Here is a 13,199-nt window from a genome sequence, read left to right as displayed (position 1 = left end):
GACGATCCTCGAGACCTCTGATGAAGCATACAACAAACTTAGTTATCATGTTACCCTGAAGAAGTACAGATCATCAGATCGAGTACGAGTCGCCCCCTCGCTGAAGGATCAGGTCCTGTAAAATGAGAGCCACTTCTAACTCGACAACCACATGTCATCAAGTGCCGACAGAAACCCAACGTCGCTTCATGGCGTGGAACAGCCCAGGCAGCCATCAAGCAATCGCTCGCTCCCAAGACAGGCCTCCGCAAGCGACCAAAAAGCAAGACGCTGCTGAGACCACAGACCAGGGCTGCCGCACGTCACGGGTGAAAGCCCCCAGCGGCACACCCCACCGCGCTGCTGTGAGGCGCAGCCTCCAACAGCAGGCTGGGACGATGCCGCACGACATAAGCGTCTGGGCTGAAGCGCGAGCGTTCGAATGCTTGTGTGTCAGGAATCAGCTACGGTAGGCGGTCTTCGTCAGAATGGTGGACAGCCGCTCGACAAGAAAAGTCAAGGAGAACGAACTAGAGGAAGACAGAAAAAAACTGTGTGTGTGTGTGTGTGTGTGTGTGTGTGTGTGTGTGTGTGTGTGTGTGTGTGTGTGTGTGTGTTTGTGTGTGTGTGTGTGTGTGTGTGTGTGTGTGTGTGTGTGTGTGTGTGTGTGTGTGTGTGTGTGTGTGTGTGTGTGTGTGTGTGTGTGAGCGTGCGCGCGTGCGTGTATGTGTGTGTTTTGTCACGGACAATGAGCGAAGAGAAACCATTGCTGTTCTTCCAGAAAACCAAGGAAATGTTCCGGTAAAAGCAGATGAATGGAGGAATGTCTTCATTTATCGAGAACGATCTCTATAAACACCTTGCTCATGCTCTTTGTTGCTGATGAAAGTTGTGATTTTTACAGACGGCGTGCACGAGCTGAACTCCGTAGCAGCCCCAGTAGTTACGTCATGATACAGCTAACCTAGATCTTGATTTCACCCTTTCCCCATACACTGGTAATTCTGCTTGCTCGTCGTCTCTGGGTCATCATGTCCCTTCCCGCAAGTGATTTAGTCCTCGGCCCACATTTCACGTACTCTTGCAAACTTACTCATTTACGTTTTTTCTTTCTCTTAAGCATGTTTTATCTTTCCCTTATTTCTATGCAATTATTCCTCCATGCTTATTTTGCCTTCCCCCATTCATATTCTAATTTTCCCTCAGTAGGAAAAGCTGACGCTTTATTCACACTGCAGATCTACTTTACACAGATAATATTATTTTTCCATTTACATAACAGTTTTCCTTCATACATCTACTCTTTACGTGTTCGCGCAATTCTCACCCTTACGCGCAACCGCCGCCCTTGTGACACAGGTAATTCAAACCACAGCACATAAAATTGACTCCGTTTCCTCATTTCCCCATATTTCAATCTGCTGGCACTCATAAAAGACAGGCCCACCTCCCTCAAACTGGAAACGAGGCGCCTCAATAACAATGAAACAATAAGGTTTCTTTCTACCGCTCGTAGAAAGCGCTGCCTTCCTTCGGCCAAATTCCTGTCTCGGCGGCCGGCCAGCTGTTCACGAGAAGCATTTTCTACGGCGTACTTCCTGTGTGTTTAGTCCGACCCCGAGGCTGATTGCCTGCCATAAAGATTCATGTCTGAGACAAGGGAGGACGGTAACAGTGCTGTCGATAGGAATCTTAAATTACGCATCCCCGCCCATTTTGAGTTGAAAGTTCATATTTATACAATAATGAATTGCCGGAGGATAGGAATGCGCAGCTTAGCTTAATTGTCTTATTTTCTTTATAAATGTTGCGCTTTTTGATATCTAATTTAACTCACATTATATGAAAGAAAATCAATTATAGAGTAAGCAACATTATTTCACACCAGTAACGTTTAGACATTCTTCCATTGCATTATTGAGTTATATGGATTCCCAGCATTGGATATAAAATGGATATATAAATATAAATGGATGTAAAATGTATATCATCAACAAAAGTTTCTGATAAGTTGTAAGAAAAAACAAAAATAAGCGGTGAGATTGTTGAAATTATATATTGCAATAATGCTTCTTGATAAATAATTTCACACAACACAGTGTAGTGTATGATAACAATAACAAAAGTAATGCAAAGACGATGACGATATTAATTAAAATAATGGTGGTGACAAAGACGACAGTGTTGGAGAACAGCAATAATGATGACGATACAGAGTCAAGAAGCATTCCTCAGCTTTCAAGTTCTACCTCCTGAAGTACTAAAGGGATTGAAGGTAGTGGTCGCACATGCTGGTTTCCTTAGAAATCTGTAATATCGCACCACTAGAATCTAAATAGTAAGTATAGTATTAGCCTGTGTGCGTCCCTTTGAAACCTCGAGAAGAGAAAAGTGCGACATTTTACAGGTTCGGGATGGCGTACGAGAGTGTGTGTAATATATATATCTATATATATATCTATATATATATCTATATATATATATATATATATATATATATATATATATATATATATATATTTCCACATAGATGTTCCACGGGGGGATACGGATTCTTATTATAAAGGAGGACCAGGACAGCAGGAAACCACATAATGCGCATTTTCATTTATTAAGTTTTCGGACACCAATAACTGTGTCCATCATCAGAATCTGCATTTACAAGAGAGACACATTTGTAAAAACCATGTACATTAGTATTGAATATATAATTTCAGCGAAAATAAAAAACACAGGATACAACAGCAACACAAATTATAAAAGTAAACGTCGGGAGAAATACTAAACACTGAAACAAAATAAGATGTTTTGCTTACGATTATTCTCCATTGGTAGAATGTGAAGTTTGTGACTGTGTCATGCTGGCGTGACGACACTTAACAGAAATCTGAATGTCTGGATGTCCGTTGTAGGTAGGTGAGGGAGGGGGGGGGGGGTAACGTGTGCAAATTATTTCAAGGTATAGAGAGTTGCTGAACTTTTATTGTTGTTTATGCTTGGTTTTATTTCTTTAATCAGTAATGATTCGGATTCTTAGGTCATTTACATCTTTCGCTATTCTCAGTATTGTGAAGTCATCTAATTTTATTACATGTTTTAAGAGAGTGATCTCGGATTAATGAGTAAGTTGGAGAGGATAGTGGACGTAATGACCGATAAGAGACCCCTTTATGCTCACCATATCTCATCATTAGAGTCCTTGTTGTTGAACCTATATATCTAGCGTTACAGCTAGAACACTTGTATGAGTAGACTACGTTTGAGCATAGGTGTTTTGAGTCTTTTGTCTGAAAAAACGAACGAATAGATCTGGAATTGGTGAAGATCATTCTGAAACTGATTTGTAGGAAATGGTAATTAAGTAGTTTCTGTAGTTCTTTCCGTAAGACAAAGCTTGTGTGACCATAGTACGGTAGCTTAAGGTATCGGATATCCCGAGGCACATTGTGATTCATTGGTTTTGGGCAGAGTAATGCGGTATGCTGGGTCACGTGTCAAGTCAGCCTGCCCGGAGGGGGAGGGCTAGACCGACCTTACCACGCCGGGCGCTAAGCACGAACTCCCCTAGGCCTAGGTCCTCCTCGGTATAAGTAGCGACCGTCCCAGCTGCCGGAAGTGACTGAAACAGCTGGAGGAAGGATGGGGGGAGCGAGGTGAGGTCACCGGTCCCATCTGCTACATCGTACATTGCTCGGCCACCTACTTACGCCCCGCCCTCGAGGCGTCCGAGGTTTGCCTCATGGGTGACCTAACTTGGCTCGACATCTCGTTCTCGCGTGCGTTGTCCTTAGTGCATCTTCATGGCTGCTCGTCCCTGTCATCCTCTTGTTCCTGGTCCTCTATGTAATCTGTCTGTCCTCGACGTCCACACGTCCTCGAAAGTCTCACACAGGTCCTCCTTGACATCGGAATTGTCTAGACTTCCTCGTAGTCCTCGTCCAGGCCTAACTTGGTGGTGTCCTCGTTCACATGTCCTCACAGATCTCGTCCAGGTCCTTCTCGGCGGCATGCTCGTCCTCGTTCTTGTAATCTTCATCTGAACCACGGGCATCAGGGCAGGGCGTCCTCTTCGGCATCTGAGGGCAGCTGATACCTGCGCTGATGAGCTCCTGGATTTGACTGGATCTGCGAGTGTCCGCCAGGTGTCGCCTATCCATAGCATCCTGGGGCGACTGGTACCTGCACTGGCAAGTTCCTGGTTCTTTGCTGGACTTACAGCCGTCTTCGGCAGGTGGCGCCCGTCCACTCTTGGGGCGGTTTAACACCTGCTCTGATGAACATCCTGGTCCGCAGGCCTCTGGCGATCTTCCGGTGACATCCTTCCCACAGTATCCTAAGGTGACCGGTTCTGCAGTAGGGTCCTCCTTCGGTGCCGTGTCGGTTATCGTCGGTCCGACTGCAATATATAGTCAGGGAACCAGATCATACACGTAAGGGCCAGATAGCAAGAGAAAAAGAAAGGCAACAGAGAAGAGGGGGTGTTAAGTACCACTAGCCGGTTATTTATATAAATTTGCGGTTTTTAATGTTCGTTTTTTAATTTATTTTCGTCTTTTTTTTCACAAAGATAAAGAAAAAAATAAGAGAGGGAGACGTCAGTAGCTTGAACTACCAACCGTCTCTGATAGATATGAGAGTAGATAAGGGAACGACAACGGCAATCCGCAAAGATTTACTTGAACCAATTGTCGTCACACAGAGAAGAAATAAATGTAATTTGTATATCATGTACGACACTCACTCGTCACGACTGACAAAATCGCAGGCTAAAGAGATACATCATAGATCTTTACACCGGCATTAAGACAGCAACAAACCCTATTAATTAATAGGTTTCAGTGTCTTTTATTCTGCGTGGATGAGTGATTGAGTGAGTGAGTAAGTGTGTAAGGGTGCTTGTGTGTGTGTGTATGAATGACAGTGAGCGTGAATAAGAGTTCATTTACCACAATGAATTCAACATTTAATGATATGCGACAGAATGTACGCATTAATGAATGGTGACATGAAAAAAATATTCACAAGGTTATTAGCAAACAAATTATTTCAGGGTCAGAAAATATGAACTGAAGAGGACATGTCTAGCTATGCATGTTAGACTTCATCGACGGGGGGGGGGGGATCCTATACCCAAAATGCCGTACACTGAAGCGAATGGAGCCAGGAAAATCTATAAATAACATGCTCCTTTCTGCGTATCTGTGATGGGTGCTTGTGACATTCCCTAAGGTTGTCCACGACTCACACGATTGCCGGGGAATCACCCAAAACATGCAAGCGACTTCAAGACGGTAAGAAGAGTGTGATTAATAAGCGAATAATTATTCTAGCTTAAACCCTAGTCCTACATTAATTAACGGAGTAACCGTGGTTCACACCAACACAAAGTTGCCGATCGAACGAATAACTTTGGTTTTACCTGAACCTACTTTTTGAACGTCGGAGCGCAGATCTATTAGGCGTTTACGCAACCCCGGGAAATATCAGGCAATCCTGTGCACTATGATATGGGGGAGATCCTACACTATATTCAATATAATAAATAAATAAATAATTGCGTTACAAGCTCCGTTCTAGCGCCGATAGAATGTGTCACCAATGAGCAATGTAACAGTGCTACAATTAATCCCCTTGGTGTTAAAAAACAACAACAACCAAATTACGGGAAATATAGCAGTCATCTCTTGACCTTTTCCACGTCGCCGCCGACCGGGAAAAGAAAAGTGAGGTCAGGTCAGGGCAAGGGGTGGAACGAGATAAAATGGAATGATATTCGTGATAACATAAAATCACGAACGCATTAAATTCGTTGCAGTTGAAAAACACAAATCTCTAAAAACGAGAGAAATTAATTAACCACTCAACTAATGAACGATATTCATGTTTCTTGACCACATACCGCTATCACACGGTTAATGCGATCTGAGGTCAAAAGAATAGTGTGAGAATGTGCCATTTGCTGTCATTTAGCACTTTTTACCCAAAAAAACAATGGCTTAACACATTTATGGGAAAAGAAGAAAGGGAAAAGAAATAATAGAAGGGGAAGGGCCCAAACGTGTACTTACATGGTTTTGTTTACTTAGACATGTCTTGGAAAGCGGTCAAGCGGTTTTTCTTCGGAGGTGGTGTGTTCGTGTTGTGAGCCGAAAGGACGCAACAGCTCCGCTGCTACCAGATATAACGGGTACAGAACCCCATTTACAATGGCTGCAGGGGAAGTGATACTTGTTAATGACGTGACTCTTTATTACTAAGAGTTAACACACAGTATGGGACCACACGGGATGATGTCTAAAGGGTAATGCGGTGCGCGCAGTGTCACCTGTCAGGCCAACCCACCTGAGGCGAGGGGAGGCTGACCTTACCACGTTGGGCACTGGCGACGAACTCCCCTAGGCCTAGGTCCTCCTCGGTATAAGTAGTGACCGTTCCCAGCTGCTGGAAGTGACTGAAACAGCAGGAGGAAGGATGAGGGAGCGAGGTCACCGGTCCCGTCTGCTACATTGTACAATGTATGTATGTATATATATGTGTGTGTGTGTGTAACCCAGCTTTATTTCATTGATGTTACTGAAATGTGTATGCCAAGTTATTTCATTTATCTGTTGATTGATATCCTACATGCTTATATCTTATGTATTGTCATGTCTATATTCCACACACATACATAAAGTATGTCATTGCTTACCTGTTTATTCATCTCCGTTGCCACACATGACATACCTATGTTTGTACTGTTATCACCCGTTCCACAAGAGCTATGCATTCTTGTAACATACTTTCTATCCTCCAATGGATGTCATATGTTAAGCACGGATCTATGCCTTTTGACCACTAGGAGATGACAGGCAGATCCGTGGGCAGCCAAGGAGCAACACCTTGCTCCTTGGCACAGCCGTACTCTATACTTACTATACAAATAAAAGGGAGTCATTACATCTTGCTCGTCTACCTTACACCCTAAGCTCCCCACCTACCATACTCTTGTAGGGCCCATCATTCCGGCTCTTACAACTGTATGTAACCCAGCTTTATATATGTAATGTTACTGAAATGTGTATTCCAATGTAATTCTATTTATCTGTTATATTCTACATGACTTGTATAATCTTATGTGTTGTCACATGTTTATATTCCCACACACAAACATACATAAAAGTATGTCCATTGCTTTACCTGTTTATTCGTCTCTCGTTGCCACACTAGATATTCCTATGTTGTATTGTCTATCCCCTTCCACAAGTTATGCATTGTTGTAACACTACCTTTCATCACCAATGATTGTCATATGTTAAGCACGTGATCTATGCCCATCTTTAGACCACTGTAGGAGATGACAGGCAGACTCCCTGTGGGGAGCCAAGGAGCAACACCTCGCTCCTTGGCACAGCCGTACTCCATCATTACTATACAAATAAAAGGGAGTCATTACATCTTGCTCGTCTACCTTACACCCTAAGCTCGCCACCTACCATACTCTTGTAGGGCCCATCATTCCGGCTCTTACAGTGTGTGTGTGTGTGTGTGTGTGTGTGTGTGTGTGTGTGTGTGTGTGTGTGTGTGTGTGTGTGTGTGTGTGTGTGTGTGTGTGTGTGTGTGTGTGTGTGTGTGTGAGAGAGTGTGTATGTATGTATGTGTGTGTATGTTTGCGTGTGTGTTTGTAAATTACGAAGACACACAAACACACACACACACACATATATAAATATATATATATATATATATATATACATAATATATTATATAAATATATATTATTATTAAATATATATATATATATATATATATATATATATATATATAATACTTTATATGGTGGGTGTTGCTTCACGCCCATGGTGATGTGATAGCATGGTATGTAGCCTAGATATGTTACTGCTTGCATGCCTTCTCCTTCATTCCACCATGGTCTAGCTCAGTGCGAAAAAGGGAGCAGCTTTTGCATAAGTCTCCCCTGCCAGGTCACAGCCTCTCCATCATCTAGACTTCTGCAGTGCCTCCTCATGGCCACCCATGGGTAACTGAGCACCTTGTGGTCCCAGGCTAAACTGTGGGGGATCTCGGAGCAGCAGGATGCCCCAGAGGTACGGAGCTATGGCCCACCGGCGTTTGGACACTCTCTGGCTCGTACCAACTCCTGCCCCCAAGCCACCCTGGGGTAATGGGGTGGCTCGGGGGAGGTGGGCCTTGCCAGTCCTCCTCCCCTAGAAAGACCCACCGGCAACATCAAAAATAAATTGATATGCTGGGAGGAGGGGTGTTGTCCCTCTCACACAGCAAGTAAGGCGGGCTGTGGGTCCCGCTGGGAGGGCATATGTCGGGGTGCAGGATTGGAACAAGAGTTACTCGTCCTGCCTGCACCCTGGCAAGCGCCAATGCACCATGAAGCTGGTAGGGCAAAGCCCTCGGGAACCCCACAGGCGGATGGGCAGTCCCACAGCCTGCCGACCCCCTTTATTTGGGGCTGTATCAGCGGGGATGTGCACCCGGAGTGACCACCTGAGGCTTAACCTCAGGCATGCTTTCCGGGTAGGCGCTTGGAACGTCCGGTCCTTGCGGCAGGATGAGCGGTTACCTCTGCTATCGTGGGAATTGAGGCGACTGGGAGTTGAGGTGGCTGCCCTCTCAGAGGTGAGAAGACCTGGTAGCAGTTCGATCAGTGTGGGTGGGTACACCTACTACTGGTCGGGCCGCAGCGATGGTCACCACCTCCAGGGTGTAGCCATAGCCATCTCCAGCCGACTTCAGCCCTCGGTACTGAGGTGACACCAGTTGATTAAAGTATTATGGCATTCAGACTGAAGCATGCTTTTGGCTTCATTTCTCTTATTGCTGTATATGCCCCTACCGATGTTTGTAAAATTGATGTGAAAGAGGCGTTCTATGCCAAACTTGCATCTGTGGCAGACAATTGCCCCCGGCGAGATATTCGCATTGTTCTGAGTGACTTCAATGCGGTATCCGGCTGTGACCGAGCTGGCTATGAGATGTCTGTTGGCCCCCATGGCTCAGGAGCTGATCCCAGCAGTGAGAATAGCCTCTTTCTCCGGGACTTTGCTAGGTCCCAGAGAATGAGGATCTCTGGCTCCTGGTACCAGTGCTCCAACCCGCATCGCTGGACATGGTATAGCCATACGGGTACAGTGGCCAAGGAGATCAACCGCATTCTTGTTAGCACGCGATGGAGGATCCTCCAGAACTGCAGGGTTTACCGGAGTGCCGAGTTCTGTGGCACCGACCATAGGCTGGTTGTGGCTACCCTGCCGGTCCACTTCAAAACCCCGTCCCTCCAGTGGCCACCCAAAGGTGTTTCAACTGGAGACACTAAGGGAGGAGGAGTGTGCCCATGGGTTCACCATTGCAGTCTCTGACCGATTCACGAACTCAACAACCTGACGGATCCAGTTGCTCTGTGGGAGCTCTTCAAGCACGCAACACTCAAGGCAGCTCAGGACTCTATTGGCATACGCCCGAGGGCAAGGCTTAATTCCATCTCCCTGGAGACATTAGAGGCCACTGAAGCATGTTGCAAGGCTTGGCTGAATGGGAATCAAGTCCTGTGTCGTTCCATGGTATGTGGGGGCTCGGACACTGCTGAGAAGGGACAAGGAACAGTTCATCAGGAATCTTGCTGAGGAGGTTGAAGGCCATTTCTTGGTAAATGACCTTCACCCTGCCTACCAAGCCCTGAGAAAGCTGAACTCTAAGCCCTCCTCATCCGTCCATCCGATCAGCAGATGGACGGATCATCTCAGATCATGTTGCGGTTTGTGAACGTTCGGCTGAGTATTTTGAGCAGTTGTACCAGGAAGATCCTCCAACAGTTAGCTTGGATGCAAGCGATGTCTCAGTGCCTGTGCCGGACCCACCCATCAGTGGTTAGGATGGCGATTTCCAAGCTGAAGAGTGGGAAAGCTGCAGGCATATGTGATATCCCTGCTGAACTGCTAAAGGCTGGGGGTGAACCTATGACTCAGGGCCTGCATACAGTCCTGACTGCCATCTGGCAGTCTGGTACCATTCCCCTTGACCTGCTGAGGGGCGTGGTCATCCCTATCTGGAAGGGGAAAGGGGATTGTTGGGATTGTAGCAACTACCGTGGCATTACACTGCTCAGTCCCTTCGCTGGATCATGGAGTACAGTTGGCAGGACCACATGTCCAACCGGCGGTTACACCGTGAGACTGGCATGGGACCTGTTACTTGCATAATCCGGGATCGCCAACTCAGGCTATATGGCCACCTAGCTCGTCTCCCTGTGGACGACCCTGCCCATCAGGTTGTCTCTCTGCGAGACAACCCAGGGTGAAGGATACTGGGGAAAACGCCCCGGAGATCATGGTTTTGGACAGTTTCCGTAAGACCTGTCGTGGGAAATTTAAAAAGAGGGGGCCCTTGGGCCTCCCGGGGAACTCCCCTCGAGGGATCCTCGTGGCGGGAAAAGCGAAGGGGGGGATGCGGCCATTTTGCCCAAAATCGGTGTTGCCCCCTTGATGATGTGATGTTTGATAAATTACTTTTATATAAAATATATATTTTAATAAAATTATATATTTATTTATATATATAAAATATATATTATATATATAAAATGTAAGTATAGGGTAATAAATGTAAAATTTTTATTATACATATTTTTATATTACAATATAAAATATTTTTTTAATATATATATATATATATATAAATTTTATATATATATATATATTATATAATATATAATATATTATATAATTTAACCCCTTGAGATGAGAGGGGAGGGTGTCTTAAAATATATATAGATTTTTAATTATATATATTATATATATATATATATAATTATATATATAAAATTATATGAAATTTAAAAATGTATATATATGTATATATATGTATAAAATTATATATAAATATATTTATATATATATTTTTAAATATATATATATATTATAAAATATATATAATATATATACACAATAAAATATATATAATAATATTATTTTTAACTATTTTATAATATTATATATTATCATAAAATATATTTTCACACATATAAAATATATTTTTATATATATATTATATTATATATATTTATATATATTTTAATATTACATATATATACTTATATACATATATTATATTATATAATATAATATATATATAAAATATTTTACAATATATTAAAATATATATATATCTATATATATATATATATATATATAATATTATATATATATATTATATATGTACATATTATATTATATTATATATACTATATATAATAAATATAATATATATATATATTAATACATATATAAAAATTATTATAATATATTATAATATATAATATATATATAATATATTTTTATATATATAATATATTATATATAGTTATATTGTTTAAATTTATATATTTTATATATATATATATATATATAATAATTTTATATATATTATATATAATTTATATTATTTATATTATATTTTTTTAAATATTTTTCTTCTTTTTTTAAGGGTAGGGTTCTTCTCGCCGCCGTGGTCCAGCAGTATTTAATTTTTTTTTTTCAGTTGTGATGCTCTTGGAGTGATACGTGGTAGGCCCCCTTTCCCTTTCCAGGAATTTATATAATATATAATATATTATATATATATATATATTTATTTATATTTATTATGTATTATATTATATTTATTATTATATATTATATAATATTATATTATTATATATATATGTATATTATTTATATATATATATATATGTTATATATGATTATTTTATATGTATTATATTATTATATATATTAGTATATATATTTATATATCTTTTTATATTGTATAGTATATATATGTATATATGTTGTATATGATGATGTATGTTTACTATATATGTCTTATTTATGCTAATGTATTATATTATTATGTAATATAATTGTATATTTGTTCTGATATATTTGTATATTGATATGTTGAATTATTTAATGTACTATATTCATATTATGTTGATCTGTATTGTTCAGTACTATTATGTATATATGATCTATGATGTATATTATAATTATACTATGTAATATAAAATATGACATCTATCTTATGACATTAGTATATTTATAGCCTATCTGTCTATAGTATCATCATCTAGTCTTTAATGCCATATACTGCTGTTATAATGTTTAAGTACTACACTGTGTAAAGGCTGTATGGATTATCAAAATTCACTTAGGCTTTAATCATGAGTTTCTATATGTCACTGGAATCACATTTAATTGAAATAGTAATTTTTATATATTAGTAATGTTGAGTAATGTATGAAACTGGTAATATAACTGTTGGTATAAGTGTATAAGTGTAGGTCGATTATATGCACTATATACAATGAGTATGTCACTTTCAGTACATGTGGAAAGTAGGGTGTTTCTGCAAGACAGGTACAGTAATACTGATTGATTTTAAATTTTTTGTTGCATAATTATATTACGCTTTTATTTATCATCTAAATCTATATGATTATTAATAATTTATTACTTATGGCTTTATTACTGTATTTCATTTAAGATAATTGCTTAGTAAAGTTGAGAATGTCTTTTTGATATTAGAATGGTAGTGTATGTGTTTTTTGTTATCTTTACTATAATGGATATAGGATGATCATTGCGTTATATAGTTGCCTCAGTCATAGCCTCTCTCCTATGGCTGCGCCATCTTTGGAGAAATGATAAATCGCGCTCTCACTGATCAAATATACAGATCCCATCCTGAACCAATGTTACGCCGGTCCTCGTCTCTCTGCCACAACAAAGGAGCTAGGAGACGGCGTGCTATCCACAGGGTCGTGAACACTGAACACTCAAGAGCACGAACACCACAGGTCCAGAACACCAGAGAGGAAACGCAAGCGAGGCAGGGCACGAATAACAAAAATGACAGTCTTTCCTTTATTTACACAATTATTTACCCTACCTTTCTATAGCACAATACAGGGGGACACCTGCATGTCACACTGCAGATACAGCTTATAACAGGGCAACAAAAGTTTTATAGTCACAAGGGCACACACGAGTCTTACAGGAGCAGCACCAACGCGTCTCTCCTGCTTTCCTCCTCCTCCGCTCAAGTCAGTTTGCTATCATGTTTTCAGGTCCTTTATGTTATATACATCCCAGGTCATCTTTTCATGTTAACACATGTTATTGCCAAGTAAAAGATCCACTTGCATATATAATATATATATATATATATAT

The sequence above is a fragment of the Penaeus monodon genome, chromosome 18, assembly GCF_015228065.2.
Source record: "Penaeus monodon isolate SGIC_2016 chromosome 18, NSTDA_Pmon_1, whole genome shotgun sequence".
Lineage (NCBI taxonomy): Eukaryota > Metazoa > Arthropoda > Malacostraca > Decapoda > Penaeidae > Penaeus > Penaeus monodon.
The sequence above is the reverse complement of the archived record's forward strand: the minus strand, read 5'-3'. Positions refer to the sequence as shown.